At 40.4% G+C, this 19096-nt stretch overlaps 1 long non-coding RNA gene across 1 annotated transcript in view; it reads right to left on the reverse strand.

Annotated features, from left to right (window-relative positions):
- Positions 1 to 777: 777 nt before the first annotated feature.
- Positions 778 to 19096, reverse strand: part of LOC147353206 (uncharacterized) — a 90988-nt gene continuing 72669 nt past the window's right edge. Inside the window, exon 3 of the long non-coding RNA XR_015145002.1 lies at positions 778 to 1096. This is a non-coding gene — a long non-coding RNA (uncharacterized LOC147353206). The remainder of the gene's footprint in view (positions 1097 to 19096) is intronic.

The raw sequence follows: 19096 nt of genomic DNA on the forward strand, positions 1-19096 counted from the left end.
TGATAATCCAGATCTCCCCCAAATCTTGAATATTTATCCAAGTCCCATGTTCATTGCACAATCTCTTATTCCTACGTGCATATAAATTGTTTCATGAAAATAAATTCTGATGCTTCACTACAACATTAAACCCATGAACCTAGACATGAAATCATTTTGTATCTTTCTCCTTCAGGTCCTAAAATAGACCTCAAAACAACAAAATGCTGAGTGGATACTTGCCATCCCACCTTGCCATCACAAGGCAACTACACAAAATTGTGGTGTAAAGATGTGATAGAGATGGAGAAGAGAGCAGGGGTGGGAGTCTTAAATCATGACAGATTATTGGTGGTGATGAATTCAAAGCCATTGCCTAAAACAGTCATTTTCATAATTTTTGAAATATGTGTCACATTTGAATGTTTTCATCTGTAGTAAAGTTTTTTTTTCTTTCTTTTTTTTTACTTAAATACATTTGAAAAGAAGATTAAATATTTAGTGGTAGCTCAGTGGTAAAGAATCCGCCTGCCAATGCAGGAGATGCAGGTTCAATCCCTGGCTCAGGAAGATCCCTGGAGAAGGAAATGGAAGCCCATTCCAGTATTCTTGCCTGGGAAATCCATGGACAGAGGAGCCTAGTGGGCTACAGTCCAAGGGGTCACAGAGATTGGACCTAGCTGAGTACACACCAATACAGATGTTTAGTATGCCCGTTTTCTCCCACTACACATTATCATAAATCTGAGGTTACTGGAATTATCTATTGCTGTATAACAAAATAGCCCCAAAACTTACTGACTTAAAACAACATTTACTATCTCATGGTTTCCACAGCTCAGGAATCCAGGTGTAGCTTGGCTGAGTTCTAAGCCTGTGGTCTCTTAGGAGGCTGTAGTTGAGGTGTCCGTTAGGGTTACTGTGGTCTTGAAGCTGGACTAAGGAAGAATTTGCTTCCAAGTTCTCTCCGTGGCTTTTGGCAGGATTCAGTTTCTCCCAGGGGTTGCACTGACGACCTCAGCTCCTTGATGGCAGTGGGCCAGAGGCCACCCTCAGTTCCAGGCCACCCGGGCCTCTCCATAGGGCAGCTCACAACTTGACAACTGTCTTCATTGAACTGAACAAGTCAGAAAGCAAGAGAAGGCATGCTAATGAGACAGTCATAGATTTTTGTAACCAACCACATCTTGAACGGGACAGCTCAGTACTTTAGAAGCAAGTCGCTAGTTCTAGCCCAGACTTCACAGGGAGTGGATTATCCAAGGGTGTGGCACCTCAAGGTGGAAATCGTGTGAGGCCACGTTCCATGTCTGTCCAGACCACTACTCTCTCTGAAATCAGCGTTCTTACTCTCAGGGTTCAGGTTTTGCATGTTGGCAATTCCTCACATTAGGGATGCAGACAGACTTAACTTGGCACAGGTGGCAGTGGATGGAGGGCATGAGGAGGCGGGGGAGTTAAGAGCCAGCCACAGAGAGACCACAGGAAACGTGTGGATGTCAGGGCAAAGAGGTTGAGTGGGAAGATGAGTGTGAACTGCTTCACTGGAATGGAAAGATCACTGGAGAAAAATGAGGCTGTAGAATTTTCTGAAGTAGGAGAAAATTTTAGAACCAGTCAGCAACCAGTCACTACTTTCCCTTGTACATATCAGGCCCAGCTCAGTGAGAAATTCAGTAATAGCTTTTTCATTTGCAGAGAAAATTATTTCAGATGGATTTTAACAGATAGCATTGATAGAGATAGATTTGATGTGAATTCATTCTGTATTTGAACATAAATTTTCCCAAGGATTCTGCACTACTCTCTATAGTTGAGCACACCCCAAATCCCATGAGAACTTAGATCTTATCCAGTCCTCTAGAGCAAAGTTCAGCAAAACTATGGGAGCCAAAGCTGGCCAGCTGCCTGTTGGTTTATGATCCAAGAGGTAAGAATTTTTTTTTTTTTTTTACATTCTGAAATAGTTACATTTTAAATAGTTATACAAGTACCTACATAATAGCCTTGATTTTTAACTCCTGACTGGCAAAGCCTAAAATATTTATTATAAGAAAATGTGTACCAATTCTTGCTCTAGAGTTCCACAAAGCTTCAAACCCAGCACAAAGAGGGGTCAAAAAGAGATGAGTTATGTTGTTGTTTTAGAAAGAACAGGAGGAAAGTTCTTGTTTTCAAGAGAAGGGAGGGAAGGAGAAAAGGAAGATTCTTATAGCTCACAGCATCTACAGCCTTCATGCCACCCCAGCCCACCTCCACCTGTACTGATGCCGTAAGTACCCAAGCTGACAAGGGAAACACCATCCAAGACTGGCTGTCTTTCAGCCATCAAAACCTCTTAGACCAAAAGGTACTGAAATATCCTTAGGTTAAAAAGAAAGATAATGTTAGGACCTAACCAAAAAGGAAAAACAGAAACATCACTTCAAAAACACTAATGCGAAAAGATACATGTATCCCAGTGTTCACAGCAGAATGATTTACAACAGCCAAGACATGGAAGCAATCTAAATGTCCATCAGCAGATGAACGGATAAAGTGGATGTGGCATGTATGTAATGGAATACTACTTGATCATAGAAAAGAATGGAATTTTGCCATTTGCAACAACATGGATGGAATTGGAGGGCTTTATACTAAGTGAAATAAATCAGACAGAGAAATACTGTATGATGTTGTTTATATGTGGAATCTAAAAAGTAAAACAAATTAGTGAATATAGCATAAAATAAGCAAACTCAACAGATATAGAGAACAAATTAAGTGTTATTGGAGGTGGTGGGGGGCAATATACCAGGGATGAGGGAGTGAGGGGTACAAACCATTGGGTATAAGACAGGATGTATTGAACAGCATGGTGAATGTAGCTAATATTTTGTAATAACTGAAAATGTAGTGTAACTTTAAAAACGTATCAAATAATTTTTTTAAATGTGTCCCCATTATCTGGAAACTATTGTGGTAGTGGCTTAAAGGGAAAAGAAGAAGTTCTCAATAAAAACCCTTACTTAGTCCAAGAAATGTAGAAGAGAGGGATGGAAAAGAAACAGTTTAAAAAAGAAGAACCAAGGGGCCTAGAACTTTACACAAGGGGATGTAAACAAGAAGACTGCATATATATACGGTTTTTTTTTGAAGGAGAACATAACATATCTTCAGGAAGCGAGAACAATATGTGAAAGTTTCCCCAAAAGTGTTGTCTAAGTAACATGCTATTGAAACTAGAAAAGAATCAGTCTAAAACCCCTTGAGATTTAAAACCTATGGCAAAATTATGAATCCATTGTCATGAAGGGAGTGAACAGAATCACAAAAACCACATGTTTCTGTCCATAATAATAAATATCTCTAACAAGAGTAGAGAAGACTGCGGTGGAAGAAGTGTCTGACTTGGACTGAACTTTCTCAACCTTTGAGGCCAGTGTTTCTAATTGCTGTCATACCACTTCCTTCTTCTGTCAGAGAACAGCTTGAAGATGTCTATTTTTAACATCTCACAATGTTCCCTGGAATTGAGTTGCAACAGATGAAGGTATTGATGAGCATGGGATGGCAGTTGCTTAAGAAGGTAAAATTATGCTTATCAGTTGATCCGGTCATTCTACTCCCAGATATTTACACAAGAAATATGGAAGCATGTGTCCATATGAAGACTTCTATACAAGTGTTTACAGCTGCTATTTGGAATAGCTGAAAGCTGGAAACAATCCAATGTTCTTCAACAGATGGACAAATAAACAAATTGTGGTATATCTATACAATTGGATATTACCTGAGGATTAAAAGAAATACTCTATGGGTATGTACTATGACATTTATGAATCTCATAATAATTATACTGAGTGAAAGTGATAAATCAGACCAAAAATATATATATGCTGTATTACTCCATTTATATGGAAGTATATGAAATGTAAACTGATAATAGAGATCCTATTGGTTATTTGGAGAGGTGGATAAGAAGGAAGAAATTAAAATGAGACATGAAGAAATTGGTAACTGATGAATTTGTTCATTATATTGTGTGTAGTGATGGCTTCAGGAATGCATATATACATCAAAATTTATCAAGTTGTGCACATTAAAGGGGTAGCTTAATTTATGTCAATTACACCCTTGCAGGTCAGGAAGCAACAGTTAGAACTGGACATAGAACAACAGACTGGTTCCAAATAGGAAAAGGAGTACGTCAAGGCTATATATTGTCACCCTGCTTATTTAACTTATATGCAGAGAACATCATGAGAAATGCTGGACTGGAAAAAGCACAAGCTGGAATCAAGATTGCCAGGAGAAATATCAGTAACCTCAGATATGCAGATGACACCACCCTTATGGCAGAAAGTGAAGAGGAACTATAAAGCCTCTTGATGAAAGTGAAAGAGGAGAGTGAAAAAGTTGGCTTAAAGCTCAACATTCAGAAAACGAAGATCATGGCATCTGGTCCCAACACTTCATGGGAAATAGATGGGGAAACAGTGGAAACAGTGTCAGACTTTATTTTGGGGGGCTCCAAAATCACTGCAGATGGTGACTGCAGCCATGAAATTAAAAGATGCTTACTCCTTGGAAGGAAAGTTATGACCAACCTAGATAGCATATTGAAAAGCAGAGACATTACTTTGCCAACAACAGTTCGTCTAGTCAAGGCTATGGTTTTTCCAGTGGTCATGTATGGATGTGAGAGTTGGACTGTGAAGAAGGCTGAGCACCAAAGAATTGATGCTTTTGAACTGTGGTGTTGGAGAAGACTCTTGATATTCCCTTGGACTGCAAGGAGATCCAACCAGTCCATTCTGAAGGAGATCAGCCCTGGGATTTCTTTGGAAGGAATGATGCTGAAGCTGAAACTCCAGTACTTTGGCCACCTCATGCAAAGAGTTGACTCATTGGAAAAGACTCTGATGTTGGGAGGGATTGGGGGCAGGAGGAGAAGGGGACAACAGAGGATGAGATGGCTGGATGGCATCACTGACTCGATGGACGTGAGTCTGAGTGAACTCCGGGAGTTGGTGATGGACAGGGAGGCCTGGCCTGCTGTGATTCATGGGGTCGCAAAGAGTCGGACACGACTGAGCAACTGAAGTGAACTAAGCTGGTTTAAAAAAAAAAAAAGCCTTGTTCAAAAATTCAATATTGTTAAAATGCCAGTTCTTCCCAACTTTATCTATCAGTTCAGTACAGTTCAGTTGCTCAGTCATGTCTGACTTTTTTCAGTCTCATGGACTGCAGCGTGCCAGGCCTCCCTGTCCTTTACAAACTCTGAGAGTCTACTCAAACTCATGTCCATTGAGTCGGTGATGCCATCCAACCATCTCATCCTCTGTCATCTCCTTCTCCCCCCACCTTCAATCTTTCCTAGCATCAGCGCTTTTTTTCAATGAGTCAGTTCTTTGCATCAGGTGACCAAAGTTTTGGACTTTCAGTTTCAATATCAGTCCTTTCAATGAATATTCAGGACTGATTTCCTTTAGGATGGAATGGTTGGATCTCTTTGCAGTCCAAGGGACTCTCAAGAGTCCTCCAATACCACGGTTTAAAAGCATCAATTTTTTGTCACTCAGCTTTCTTTATAGTCCAACTCTCACATCCACACATGACTACTGGAAAAACCATAGCTTTGACTAGATGGACCTTTGTTGGCAAAGTAGCATCTCTGTTTTTTAATAAGCTGTCTAGTTTGCTCATAGCTTTTCCTCTAAGGAGTAAGCGTCTTTTAATTTCATGGCTGCAGTCACCATTTGCAGTGATCGTGGAGCCTCCTAAAATAAAGTTTGTCACTGTTTCCCCATCTATTTACCATGAAGTGATGGGACCAGATGGTAGGATCTTTGTTTTCTGAATGTTGAGTTTTAAGCCAACTTTTTCACTCTCCTCTTTCACTTTCATCAAGAGGCTCTTTAGTTCCTCCTCTTCATTTCCTGCCATAAGTGTGGTGTCATCTGCATATCTGAGGTTATTGATATTTCTCCCAGCAATCTTGATTCCAGCTTGTGCTTTATCCAGTCCAGCATTTCTCTTGATGTACTCTGCATGTAAGTTAAATAAGCAGGGTGACAATATACAGCCTTGACATACTCCTTTCTTGATTTGGAACCAGTCTGTTGTTCCATGTCCAGTTCTAACTGTTGCGTCTTGAACTGCATACAGATTTCTCAGGAGGCAGGTCAGGTGGCGTGGTATTCCCACCTCTTGAAGAATTTTCCAAAGTTTGTTGTGATCCACACAGTCAAAGGTTTGGCATAGTCAATAAAGCAGAAATAGATGTTTTTCTGGAACTCTCTTGATTTTTTGATGATCCAGTTGATGTTGGCAATTTGATCTCTGGTTCCTCTGCCTCTTCTAAATCCAGCTTGAGCATCTGGAAGTTCACGGTTCATATACTGTTGAAGCCTGGCTTGGAGAATTTTGAGCATTACTTTGCTAATGTGTGAGATGAGTGCAATAGTGTGGTAGTTTGAGCATTCTTTGGCATTGCCTTTCTTTGGGATTGGAATGAAAACTGACTTTTTCCAGTCCTGTGGCCACTGCTGAGTTTTCCAAATTTGCTGGCATATTGAGTGCAGCACTTTCACAGCATCATCTTTTAGGATTTGAAAGAGCTCAAATGGAGCTCCATCACCTTCATGAACTTTGTTGGTAGTGATGCTTCCTGAGGCCTACTTCACTTTGCATTCCAAGATGTCTGGCTCCAGCTGAGTGATCACACCATCGTGGTTATCTGGATCATGCAGATGTTATTTTTTATAGTTCTTCTGTGTATTCTTGCCACCTCGTCTTAATATCTTCTGCTTTTGTTAGGTCCATACCATTTCTGTACTTTATTGTGCCCATCTGTGCATGAAAAGTTCCCTTGGTATCTTGAATTTTCTTGAAGAGATCGCTAGTCTTTCCCAGTCTATTATTTTCCTCAATTTCTTTACATTGATCACTGAGGAAGGCTTTCTTATCTCTCCTTGCTATTCTTTTGTATAGCTTTCCTTTTTTCCCTTGCCTTTCGCTTCTCTTCTTTTCATAGCCGTTTGTAAGGCCTCCTCAGACAACCATTTGCCCTTTTGCATTTCTTTTTCTTGGGAATGGTCTTGGTCACGGCCTTCTGTACAATGACATGAACTTTCATCCATAGTTCTTCAGGCACTCTGTCTATCAGATCTAATCCCTTGAATCTGTTTGTCACTTTTAGGTCATGCCTGAATGGTCTAGTGGTTTTCCCTGCTTTCTTCCATTTAAGTCTGAATTTGGCAATAAGGAGTTCATGATCTGAGCCACAGTCAGCTCCCTGTCTTGTTTTTGCTGACTATAGTTTCTCCATCTTTGGTTGCAAAGAATATAATCAATCTGATTTTGGTATTGAGTATCTGGTCAAGTCCATGCGTAGTCTTCTCTTGTGTTGTTGGAAGAGGGTGTTTGCTAGATTTAACATAATCCTAGCACATCATTTTATAAATACAGACAAATGGATTCTAAAGTTTATATATAAAAAAAAGCAAAACCATTTTTTCTAGAATCTCTGTGTGTGTGTTAGTTGCTTAGTCATGTCCAACTCTTTGTGACCCCATGGACTGTAGTTCACCAGGCTCCTCTGTCCATGGAATTCTCCAGGCATGTATACTGGAGTGGGTTGCCATTCCCTTCTCCAGGGGATCTTCTCAACCCAGGGACTGAACCCAGGTCTCCCACATTGCAGGCAGAACCTTTACCATCTGAGACAACAGGAAGCCCAATGTCAATTCTTCCCAAATTTATATATATATATAGTTTTAACATAATGCCAGCACACTATTTTGTAGATCAGTTTAGTTCAGTCGCTCAGTCGCGTCTGAATCTTTGCGACCCCATGGATACAGACAAACTGATTCTGAGGTTTATATATGTTAAAATTTTTTTTTCTAGAGTTCATATATGTGTGTTAATATACGATATTTGTTTTTCTCTTTCTGACTTACTTCACTCTAGGTTCATCCACCTCACTAGAACTTACTCAGTTTTGATGAAACTACTTGCAGGGAAAGAATGGAGGCTCAGCTGTAAAGAATGCACTTGTGGACACAGGCGGGGAAGGAGAGAGTGGGATGAGTGGAGAAAATAGTATCAGGGTATATATATATAACCATGTGTAAAATACATAGCTGGTGAGAAGTTGCTCTATAACCAAGGGAGCACATACTGGTACTCTGGGGGGATCTAGAGGGGTGGGCTAGAGGGAGGGGAAAGAGGCTCGAGAGGAAGGGGATATATGTATAATTATGACTGATTCATGTCATTGTATGGAATAAATGAATACAACATTGTAAAGCAATTTTCCTCCAACTAAAAAAAATAAATAGAAAAAAAAATTAAGAGTATGTACCCAGAAAATAAAAAGAAAACAAAAGACTCAGAATAGCCAACATAATGCTGAAAATAAAAAACGAATTTGGAGGACTGACAGCAGTGAGCTTCAAAACTTACTATAAACCTACAATAATCAAGGCAGCATAGTATTAGAAAAAGAATAGACATATAGTTCAGTGGGACAGAGAGAAAGCCCAGAAACAGAGTCACACAATTATAGTCAACTGATCCTTGACAAAAGAGCAAAGGCGATTTAATCACGAGAAGATAGAAGATAGTCTTGTAAACAAATGTGCTTGGAGACATTTTGACTTGCATAAGAAAAAATGTATTTAAACACAGACTTTACACTTTTAAAAAAACTAACTCAAAATGAATCACAGACCTAAAAGAAAACTTTGAAAGTATAACATAGGAGAAAATCTTAAATTTGGTAATAAGGTTTAGATACAGCACCAAAAGCACAATTCATAAAAGAAATGATTGATTAGTTGGTCTTTATTAAGTTAAAACCTTCTGCTTTGAAAAAGAGACTGTTTTGCAAATGAAAAGACAAATCACAGATTGGGAGAAAATCTTTGTAAAACACAGATCTGACAAAAGAACTGGTATCCAAAATATACAAAGAACTCTTAAAACTCAACAACAAAAGAAAAAGCCCAAGTAAAAATGGGGAAAAGATATGAACAGACACTTTCCTAGAAAAGATACACAGGTGGATAATAAGCGTATGAAAGATGTTCAACATCATTTGTCATTAGGGAACTGCAAATTAAAGCAACAAGATACCATTATACTATTAGAATGACTAAGATTCAAAACTGAAAACACCAAATGCTAGTGCAGATGTGGAGAAACAGGAACACTCCCTCATTGCTGACCGGAATGCAAAATGGCGCAGCTATTTTAGAAGACAATTTGGCAGTTTCTTACACAGCTAAGCATATTTTACCACATGACAGAGTAATTGCACTCGTAGGTATTTATTCAATTGAGTTGAAAACGTTTGTTCATCAAAATATGCACATGAATGCTTATAACAGCTATATTTTGATTATTCACCCCAAACTGCAAGAAACTGAGCTGTCCTTTCATGGGTGAATAAGTACATCGTGAAGGTGACAGCTGTTCTGTCGTGTCAGACTCTGCAACCCACTAGGCTCCTCCGTCCATGCGATTTCCCAGGCAAGAATACTGGAGTGGGAGCCATTCCTTTCTTCAGGGGATCTTCCTCACCCAGGAATCAAACCTGAGCCTCCTGCATTGAAAGCAGATTCTTTACCATCTGAGCCATCAAAGAAGCCGAATAAATCGTGGTACATCCAAACAATGGAATATTTTCAGTGATTAAAAGAAATGAGCTTCCAAGCCACATAAAGCTATGGAGGAAACTTAAATGTATATCCTTTGGTGCAAAAAGCCATTCTGACAAGGCTACCTTCTGTATGATTCCAGTTATATGTCATTCTGGGAAAGGTAAAATAATGAAGATACTAGGAAGGTCAGTGATTGCCAAGAGTTTGGAGGGGACGTGAAAGGAATGAATAGATGTAGTACAGGGGATTGGTAGTAAAAATATTCAGTATGATTGTGTGATGGTGGATACATGACACTACATATTTGTAAAAACCCATAGAACTTTATGGCACAAAGAGTCAACCTTAATGTATAAAAATTTGAAACAATAATTTAGAATATCAGAGGGTCCCAGGAATGAATGCAGACTGCAATGAGATTCTCACTATACTGTGAAACAACCTTGTGGAAGGGAATGGGGGGAAGGTGCTGAACTAAGTCATTTTGGAAATGGAATCCGTAAGACTAAAAGCAAAAGGAGCTGCACATAAGCTCTGTACTCATTGACAAAGTTGTTTCTGACAGGGGTGTGTGTGTTAAGTCGTTTCAGTCATGTCTGACTCTTTGCCACTTCATGGACTGTAGCCCACCAGGCTCCTTTGTCTAGGGGATTCTCCAGGCGAGAATATGGAGTGGGTTGCTGTGCCCTCCTCCAGGGACTCTTCCAGACCCAGGGATTGAACTCACACCGCCTACCTCTCCTGCACTGGCATACAGATCCTTTACCACTAGTGCCAGCTGGGAAGCCCTTCTGATGGGGGTCTAGGTTAACAATTCTGACAGCGGTGTACATGTGCATTGGAATTGAACAATTCATTAAGTGGATGGGGAATTTGGGAGGCAGGTTTCTTGATGCTGTTGTGGGAACTTACCTAAACAAGCGGAGAAGAATAGAATGACCCATATGGTAACGGATCAGAGTTAGAGATACCAGTAAGAGGTCATGTTTATCTTAAAATAGATAGAGATGGTTACATAGAGAAATATTTATAGATATGTGTATATACACAGGTTAATATAAAATACAGATACTCCTTTGCCCTGTCAACTTAGGGGGTTCAGATGCAATGATACCCTAGTAATGATAAATCCATCTAGTACCCAGATTTTAGTTTCTAATACCATATTCCAGTTAAAGTAACCTCTTAAAGGCTGATTCTTGGACTAGAAGAAGAAATAAAGATGAGCCTGGAGCGTCTTGTATTGCCAGAAAATAAGGACATGGTAAAAGAAAAACAAACAACAAAAATTAAAAAAAAAATAAACCCCAAACACATTGATAGATACATGTCAAGGGGGCACAGGATTTAACTTAAAGAGCACACAATGGTCAAAGCTGAAACAAATTGAGTTAAAAAATAAAGTGGTATTGGATTATAACCCAAAGTATAAAATAAATATCCACAAGGACATACTGATAAAAATAAATATTGGGTAAGTTAATAAATGGAGAAGAGCCAAATTGGCCAGGCAGAAAAATTCCAAATAAATTATGTAGTTACTTCGTCCTCAAGGAGGGAGACAATAAACCCCCAGTCCTTAAGTGAAGGCTACACACTCCCTTCCAAAGAGGACACTATAGAAAGAAATGGACAGAGTGATGGAAGTAAATGGGCAGAGTTTACAGTAGAGAAACCTCATAAGCACTAACTGAACCAGGTGACCAAGATGAGCATCAACAACAATAGACCATGTTGATTGCATGTATCCTTGATATGATGTGATTAAAATGAGATTTTAAATTTTTATTTTTTAATTTTATATACCTCGACAGCCTATTAAAAAGCAGAGACATTACTTTGCCAACAAAAGTTCATCTAGTCAAAGCTTTTGTTTTTCCAGTAGTCACATATGGATGTGAGAATTGAACTATAAAGAAAGTTGAGGTCCAAAGAATTGATGTTTTAGAACTATGGTGTTGGAGAAAACTCTTGAGAGTGCCTTGGACTGCAAGGAGATCAAACCAGTCAATTCTAAAGGAAATCAGTCCTGAATATTCATTGGAAGGACTGATGCTGAAGCTGAAACTCCAATACTTTGGCCACCTGATGTGAGGAACTGACTCATTAGAAAAGACCCTGATGCTGGGAAAGATTGAAAGGGAGAAGAAGGGAATGACAGAGGAGGAAATGGTCGGATGGCATCACAGACTGGATGGACATGAGTTTGAGCCAGTTCCCAGAGTTGGTGATGGACAGGGAAGCCTGGCCTGTTGCAGTCCATGGGGTCGCAAAGAGTCGAACACGATTGAGCAACTGAACTAAATTGAACATGAGATTTTACCTCTGTGATCTACTTTCTCCAAGTCTATGACCCCAGTCTAACCACAAAAAAACATCGGACAAGTTCCAGTCAAGGGACATCCAACAATATACTTTACCAGTATTCCTCAAAAGTGTTAAGGGTTTTAACACTTTAACAAAAACAAGTAAAAGTCTGAAAAAACTGTCAAATCAAGAGAAGTCTAGGGAGACATGACAATCAAATGTAACATGGAATCCTGAATGGGATTCTGCAATAGAAAAAAGATTGCGGGGTAAAATCAAGGGAGATCTGAGTAAACTGTGGACTTTAGTTAATAATAATAATAATAATAATGTATCACTGCTGCTGCTGCTGTTAAGTTACTTCAGTCATGTCCTACTCTGTGTGACCCCATAGACGGCAGCCCACCAGGCTCCCCCGTCCCTGGGATTCTCCAGGCAAGAACACTGGAGTGGGTTGCCATTTCCTTCACCAATGCTTGAAAGTGAAAAGTGAAAATGAAGTCACTCCGTCGTGTCCGACTCTTTGCGACCCCATGGACTGCAGCCCACCAGGCTCCTCCATCCGTGGGATTTGCCAGGCAAGAGTACTGGAGTGGGGTGCCATCGCCTTCTCCTGCTGCTGCTGCTAAGTTGCTTCAGTCGTGTCCGACTCTGTGCGACCCCATAGATGGCAGCCCACTAGGCTCCCCCATCCCTGGGATTCTCCAGACAAGAACACTGGAGTGGGTTGCCATAGCCTTCTCCTAATGTATCACTATTGGTTCATAAATTGTCCAAATACTCCCAGTGGCTCAGCAGTAAAGAATCTGCCTGCAACGCGGGAGACACAGGGTCCATCCCTTGCTTGGGAGGATCCCCTGGAGAAGAAAATGCAACCCACACCAGTATTCTTGTCGAGAAAATCCTATGGACAGAGGAGCCTGGTAGACTAGAGTCCGTGGGGTCACAAAAGAGTCAGATGTGACTTAGGGACTAAACAACAATGGACTTTAGCTAACAATAGTAATGTATCACTATTGGCTTATTAATTGTGCAGACATCCAACGCCTAATGTGAGATATTACCAATAGGGAAAATTGTGTGTTAATATGGGAAAACCTATACTATCTGCTGATTTTTTCCTGTAAATCTGAAACTGTAATAAAAACAAGGCCTATTGATTAAAAAACAGAGTGACATGACTTGTGAAATTCAGGAGATGGCCCAGCCTCCAGGTAGCTCACACTCCTAAGACCAAGATCGTTCTGTCACACACCCTTGCCTTTTGCCATTAGTGACTGATATGAACTATTTCAGTTATGGCTAGTGCTATCTAGAATGAGCTGGAAACCTCATCACATAAGTCACTCTGTATCTTCTTACAAGTTGGGCCAATTCTGTACCTCCTGCCCACATCTCTGAATGGTTAACAACTGCTCATGAGCAGAAGGGGGATGGGGGAGGGGAGGAGATAGTCTTACCCCCAACAGAGTTTATGGAAGCTCAGGAACATATCCCATACACAACTTAAGCCTCATGTTTATGTCTGGGAATATATTAAATGCCATCTGCCTAACCATTTGCCATGTTATAAATTAAGGCGACATCAACAATGCTACAATGCCAAGGAGCACTCTGCTGCCTTCCAGTTTGATATTAAATGGGTTTTGTTACCAAACTCTCCTTACAAACAAGAAAAGAACAGTTGTAAGCCTTCTGGAGGAGCAGATGGTCCCGGAGGCTTCCCAACGCTGGCTTGCTGTGAAAGTTACAGGGTTTACATTTTCTTTTCTCTAAAGAGTTGTCTGAGTTATGGCTGCTATGCGGGAGAGCGAACATTGGGTGGGGGTGTTTAAACTGTGGCCCTGCCACTTTCTTGCTGTGTGAACTTTGGTAGGTTACTTAACGTCTTGGAATCTCAGTTTTGTCACCTGTAAAATGGGGGTAACAACATCAACCTCAAGATATAAATGAGAAAACTCAGGGTTCCTCTAACTGCCCTTGAGTTCCAAGGAGGAATATATTTTCCCCTTGACCTAATGCACATACACACTCACACACATAACTGAAACAAAGCTTTCATTAGCAAAGCTAATCCTTGCAACACATGATATACTTCACACTGCTATGTTCAAAATGGATAACTAACAAGGACCTATTGTATAGCACATGGAACTCTCCTCAATTTGTATGGCAGCCTGGATGGGAGGTGGATCTGGGGGAGAATGGATACATGTATATGTTGGCTGAGCCCCTTTACTGTTCACCAGAAACTACCACAACATTGTTAATCAGCTATACACCAATGCAAAATCAAAAGTTTAAAGTTTGAAAAAAAAGGAAAAAACATAAAGATTGTTTATTCATTTATTTATGTATTTATTTTTGAAACATAAAAAACACATACTGCATATGTATTGAAAATAAAGTTAGCAGGGAGAAAAGAAGCCAGACTTTTCTTGCAAAGTCAGTTTGATTTACGAGGTTGCTTTGACCAAGAGGACTGACTTGACTAATTAGATTGTACCATGTACACATAAATTAAATGTATTCATAAATTAAATGAGTAAAATCAAGATAGTGTATTTAAATACAGGAAAAAGTGCTTGACAGGTGAAAGTTATGCAGTGAATGCTAGCAGATAATATGGTGATCACTGGCATTATTATTGATCGTGGCAAAGTGATGTGAAGAGGTAGAATATAAAACCACATCAATCTGTTCCCACAAATCCAGTCAGTAGGCTAGTTCTTTCCTAACCTCGAATTCTATCTACTAACAAAAGCAGTAGCATTTTAGTCTTTCCAGTGTCCAGCCCAGTACAGTGATAGAAACTCCAGTGCTTACTCCCAGAGGAGACTCTCCCCTCTTTCAGCTCCCGCAAGGAGCTGCCTCCCACAAGGTCAGCTTCTCTCTCTTCCTCACTTTCCTGCTATTTCAGAGTCCCCAGCAGGACTAACCCCCCATGTCCATGACAATGACCTGCTCTGCTCATGAATGCACCCTGTATTAGAGTGTTTCCTTCCCCATCTCTCTTCCTTCCTCCCCTACCAGTGCTTCTTGGGATCACCTTCAAATAAAAAAAAAAAACTACTTACTTGCACTCACACTCTTGTCTCAGGGTCTACTTCTGGGAGAACGCATCCTCAGGCAGTCCCCTGCACATAATCCATCCTTAAAGTGCCTGTGAAATCAGCCTCAGGACAGATAGAGGGGTAATAGGACAGGTGGCTCAGTGGTAAAGAATCCTCCTGCCAATGCAAGAGACACAGGAGATGCAGCTTTGATCCCTAGGTTATGAAGATCCCCTGGAGGAGGAAATGGCAACCCACTCCAGTATTCTTGCCTGGAGAATCCCATGGACAGAGGAGCCTAGCGGGCTGCAGTTCTTGGGGTCGCAAAGAGTTGGACACGACTTGGCACACACCCATGATAATGGCTATGGACATCACTCAATGTGTGGCAAATTATAAATTATTAAAGTAAAAACTAGGAATGTTCAGGCCTGCTCACTGTTCTGTTTAGGACCTATAGACTTACCGAAGCTACGTTCACTCATGCTGGCTCCGGTCCTTGCTGGGAACAAGTAAAGATGGTGCACCAGTCCTCGCCTTGAGCAGAGGCCAACCTTGAGGACTTAGCTGCTTTTCCCCTTTGTCATTTCCTCTTTGCATGGATGGAACCTCTGACCCTACACGGGTCTGAGTGGTGAAAGGCTTCTTCCAATAATGCACGACATCTATCTCTCCATCTTTTTTTTGTTGTTTCTTTGCCAACTAAAGTGCTCTGATCTCAAACATGGTGAAAAAATTATTTGCCTATCTTTCTTAAAACATATCTAATACCCTCCAGGTTTAGAAGTGCTAAACCACCCCTTGTATAACTCACTGGAGTGCCCACAAAACTACATTTTCTTCAGACAAAACATATCTTTTATTGGGCTTGTGTCTGTGATAATGATGCAGGTGAATTTTATCATTCCTTTCACCCTACTGGTAATGAACAAATTCACTGCGTATTACTTTGGACTTGATCTCTGGCAAAACACTACTGGAACAAACAATTTGATTTGTCAACACCTTTACAAGGGCTCCTCAATCAATGTCACAAATCCAAATTTAAACAGCAAAGTACATTTGACTGCAAGACCCTAGACTGATTAGACCTCCGAGTTCAGAGAATTGCTCCAGACAGGGCAGCAATCAGATTATTAACTCCACTTGAAAATACTCTCTGCTGCCCGGGATTAGCATGCATATTTTGATATAGATCGATAAGCAATCTCCTTTCTATAAGAAATGCCTGCAACATTCATTTGGCTGATCAAAGGCAGATATCAGCTGGCTGTGACAGCTAGCTATTGTTTCCCCGCTTTCTTTACAGAAGAGCCTCTATTAAAAAAATTCTCTGGCTCTTTTTCGGCTAATAGTGGAAGCCAACAGAGAGTCACAAAATCCCATCTCCTTCTCGATACTGAAACACAATTAGTGCAGCAGGGACTTGAGTCCTTTCTGTGCTAACTTAACCCATTTCCACTGTGTTCACTGACAAGAAATGGCAAGTTTCTTCTCCTCCTGTCCGTCCCCCATTCCCTTCCACTCTGACATTGTTCATAGCTGTAGTGGTCCCAGTCTGGGACTGTTAGAAGGATGGGCCCCATCCTTTGGCATCTAGTTGCTTCCTTGATGAGGTCAAAGTTCATATGTGAAAACTCTGATACCGTATTAAATGAGTTAGCTCAGCTTTAGATTCTGGTTGTGGACACAGAATTGATTCATTGCTTTAAAAGCTGTTATTCAGTCCCTTAACCTTTATCTCTCTCCCCACTTCTTTTCTAAAATATCATTTTCTTGTTGGAAATAATTTTTATTTGCATTCTCTGCCTGTTTTCTCCACCTCAAACTCTTTTCCCCTCACCTACAGCTTTCTTGTACTACTAGCTCACTAACGAAAACCTAACTTACACATCAGTTGTTCCCTTCTGTCTGAAGATCCCAATAAATAAAAGCAAGATACAGTCCCTCTCAAGACAGATGGCTAAGGGACAAATGTGGGTTACAGAATAGTTTGCACAGTGTTATTTAGTTTTTATTTAAAAAACAAAAGTATGCTTGTGTTTATATGTGTCTATATACATACATTCACTACATGTATATGTTTGCTATGTATATGCATACAAACACACCTATATAAACACACACGCACACAAACACACATACACGAGAAATTCTACAGTCATTGGTTATAGAAGGATGATTAATGGAGAGCTTATGTTCTGCTTCTCTGTTTCTGTTCTCTTAGGATTTTTAAGCTTTTGTGTTATAATTCAGGAAATGAATGACCTTAAGAATGTGAATCAGAAATGTCTCGCATATTCTTACTATGTATATGCTCTGATTTGTTTCTAAACTTTTTGCCATGAGATGTCAAAATGTTTCTCTTGGATCGTGAAGTCCCTGAAAGCGCTTTTTGATGGCTAGCTCTCAGCGAGCACATCACCGGGCTTGTGTCAATAATATGGCAACTGCTAGGTGTATTTGGAGAAGGGAATGGCAGACCACTTCAGTATTCTTGCCGTGAGAACCCCATGAACAGCATGAAAAGGCAAAAAGATATGACACTGAAAGATGAACTCCCCAGGTTGGTAGTTGCCCAATATGCTCCTGGAGAAGAGTGGAGAATTAACTCCAGAAAGAATGAAGACATGGAGCCAAAGCAAAAACAGTGCCCAATTGTAATGTGACTGGTAATGGAAGTAAAATCCAGTGCTATAAAGAACAAAATTGCATAGGAATCTGGAATGTTAGGTCCATGAATCAAGGTAAATTAGAAGTGGTCAAACAGGAGATGGCAAGAGTGAACAACGACATTTTAGGAATCAGTGAACTACAATGGACCAGAATGGGCAAATTTAACTCAGATGACCATTATAACTACTATTGTGGGCAAGAATCCCTTAGAAGAAATGGAGTAGCCCTCATAGTCAACAAAAGAGACCAAAATGCAGTATTTGAGTGCAATCTCAAAAACGACAGAATGATCTCTGTTCATTTCCAAGGCAAACCAATCAATATCACAATAATCCAAGACTATGCCCCAACCACTAATGCTGAAGAAGCTTAAGTTGAATGGTTCTATGATGACCTACAAGACCTTGTAGAACTAACACCAAAAAAAGATATCCTTTTCATCACAGGGGACTGGAATGCAAAAGTAGGAAGTCAAGAAATACCTGGAGCAACAGATAAGTTTGGCCTTAGAGTACAAAATGAAGCAGGGCAAAGGCTAACAACATACTGGTCATAGCAAACACCCTTGTCCAACAACACAAGAGATGACTCTACACATGGACATCACCAGATGGTCAATATTGAAATCAGATCAATTATATTCTTCACAACCAAAGATGCAGAAGCTCTGCTGCTGCTGCATCACTTCAGTCGTGTCCGACTCTGTGCGACCCCATAGACGGCAGCCAACCAAGCTTCCCCTCCTTGGGATTCTCCAGGCAAGAACACTGGAGTGGGTTGCCATTTCCTTCTCCAGTGCAGGAAAGTGAAAAGTGAAAGTGAAGGCACTCACTCGTGTTTGACTCTAGCAACCCCATGAACTGCAGCCTCCCAGGCTCCTCCGTCCATGGGATTTTCTAGGCAAAAGTACTGGAGTTGGGTGTCATTGCCTTCTCCGGGAGAAGCTCTATACAGTCAGCAAAAATAAGACCAGGTGCTGACTGTGGCTCAGTTCATGAACTCCTTATTGCAAAATTCAGACTTAAATTGAAGAAAGTAGGGAAAACTATCCACGTTTGACCTAAATCAAATCCCTTACTATTATACAGTGGAAGTGACAGATAGATTCAAGGGATTCAATCTGATAGACAGAGTGCCTGAAGAACTATGGATGGAGGTTCATGACATTGTTCAGGAGGTGGTGATCAAGACCATCCTCAAGAAAGAGAAATGCAAAAAGGCAAAATGGTTGTCTAAGTAGGCCTTACAAACAGCTATGAAAAGAAGAGAAGTGAAAGGCAATATAGAAAAGGAAAGATATACCCATCTGAATGCAGAGTTCCAAAGAATAGCAAGGAGAGATTAAAAAAAAGAAAAGCCTTCCTCAATGATCAATGGAAAGAAAATAGAATAGGAAAGACTAGAGATCTCTTCAAGAAAACTAGAGATACC

The sequence above is a fragment of the Bos grunniens genome, chromosome 18 (assembly GCF_055505025.1).
Source record: "Bos grunniens cultivar Pamir isolate PY7600 chromosome 18, Bosgru_T2T1.0, whole genome shotgun sequence".
NCBI classification, from domain to species: Eukaryota; Metazoa; Chordata; class Mammalia; order Artiodactyla; family Bovidae; genus Bos; species Bos grunniens.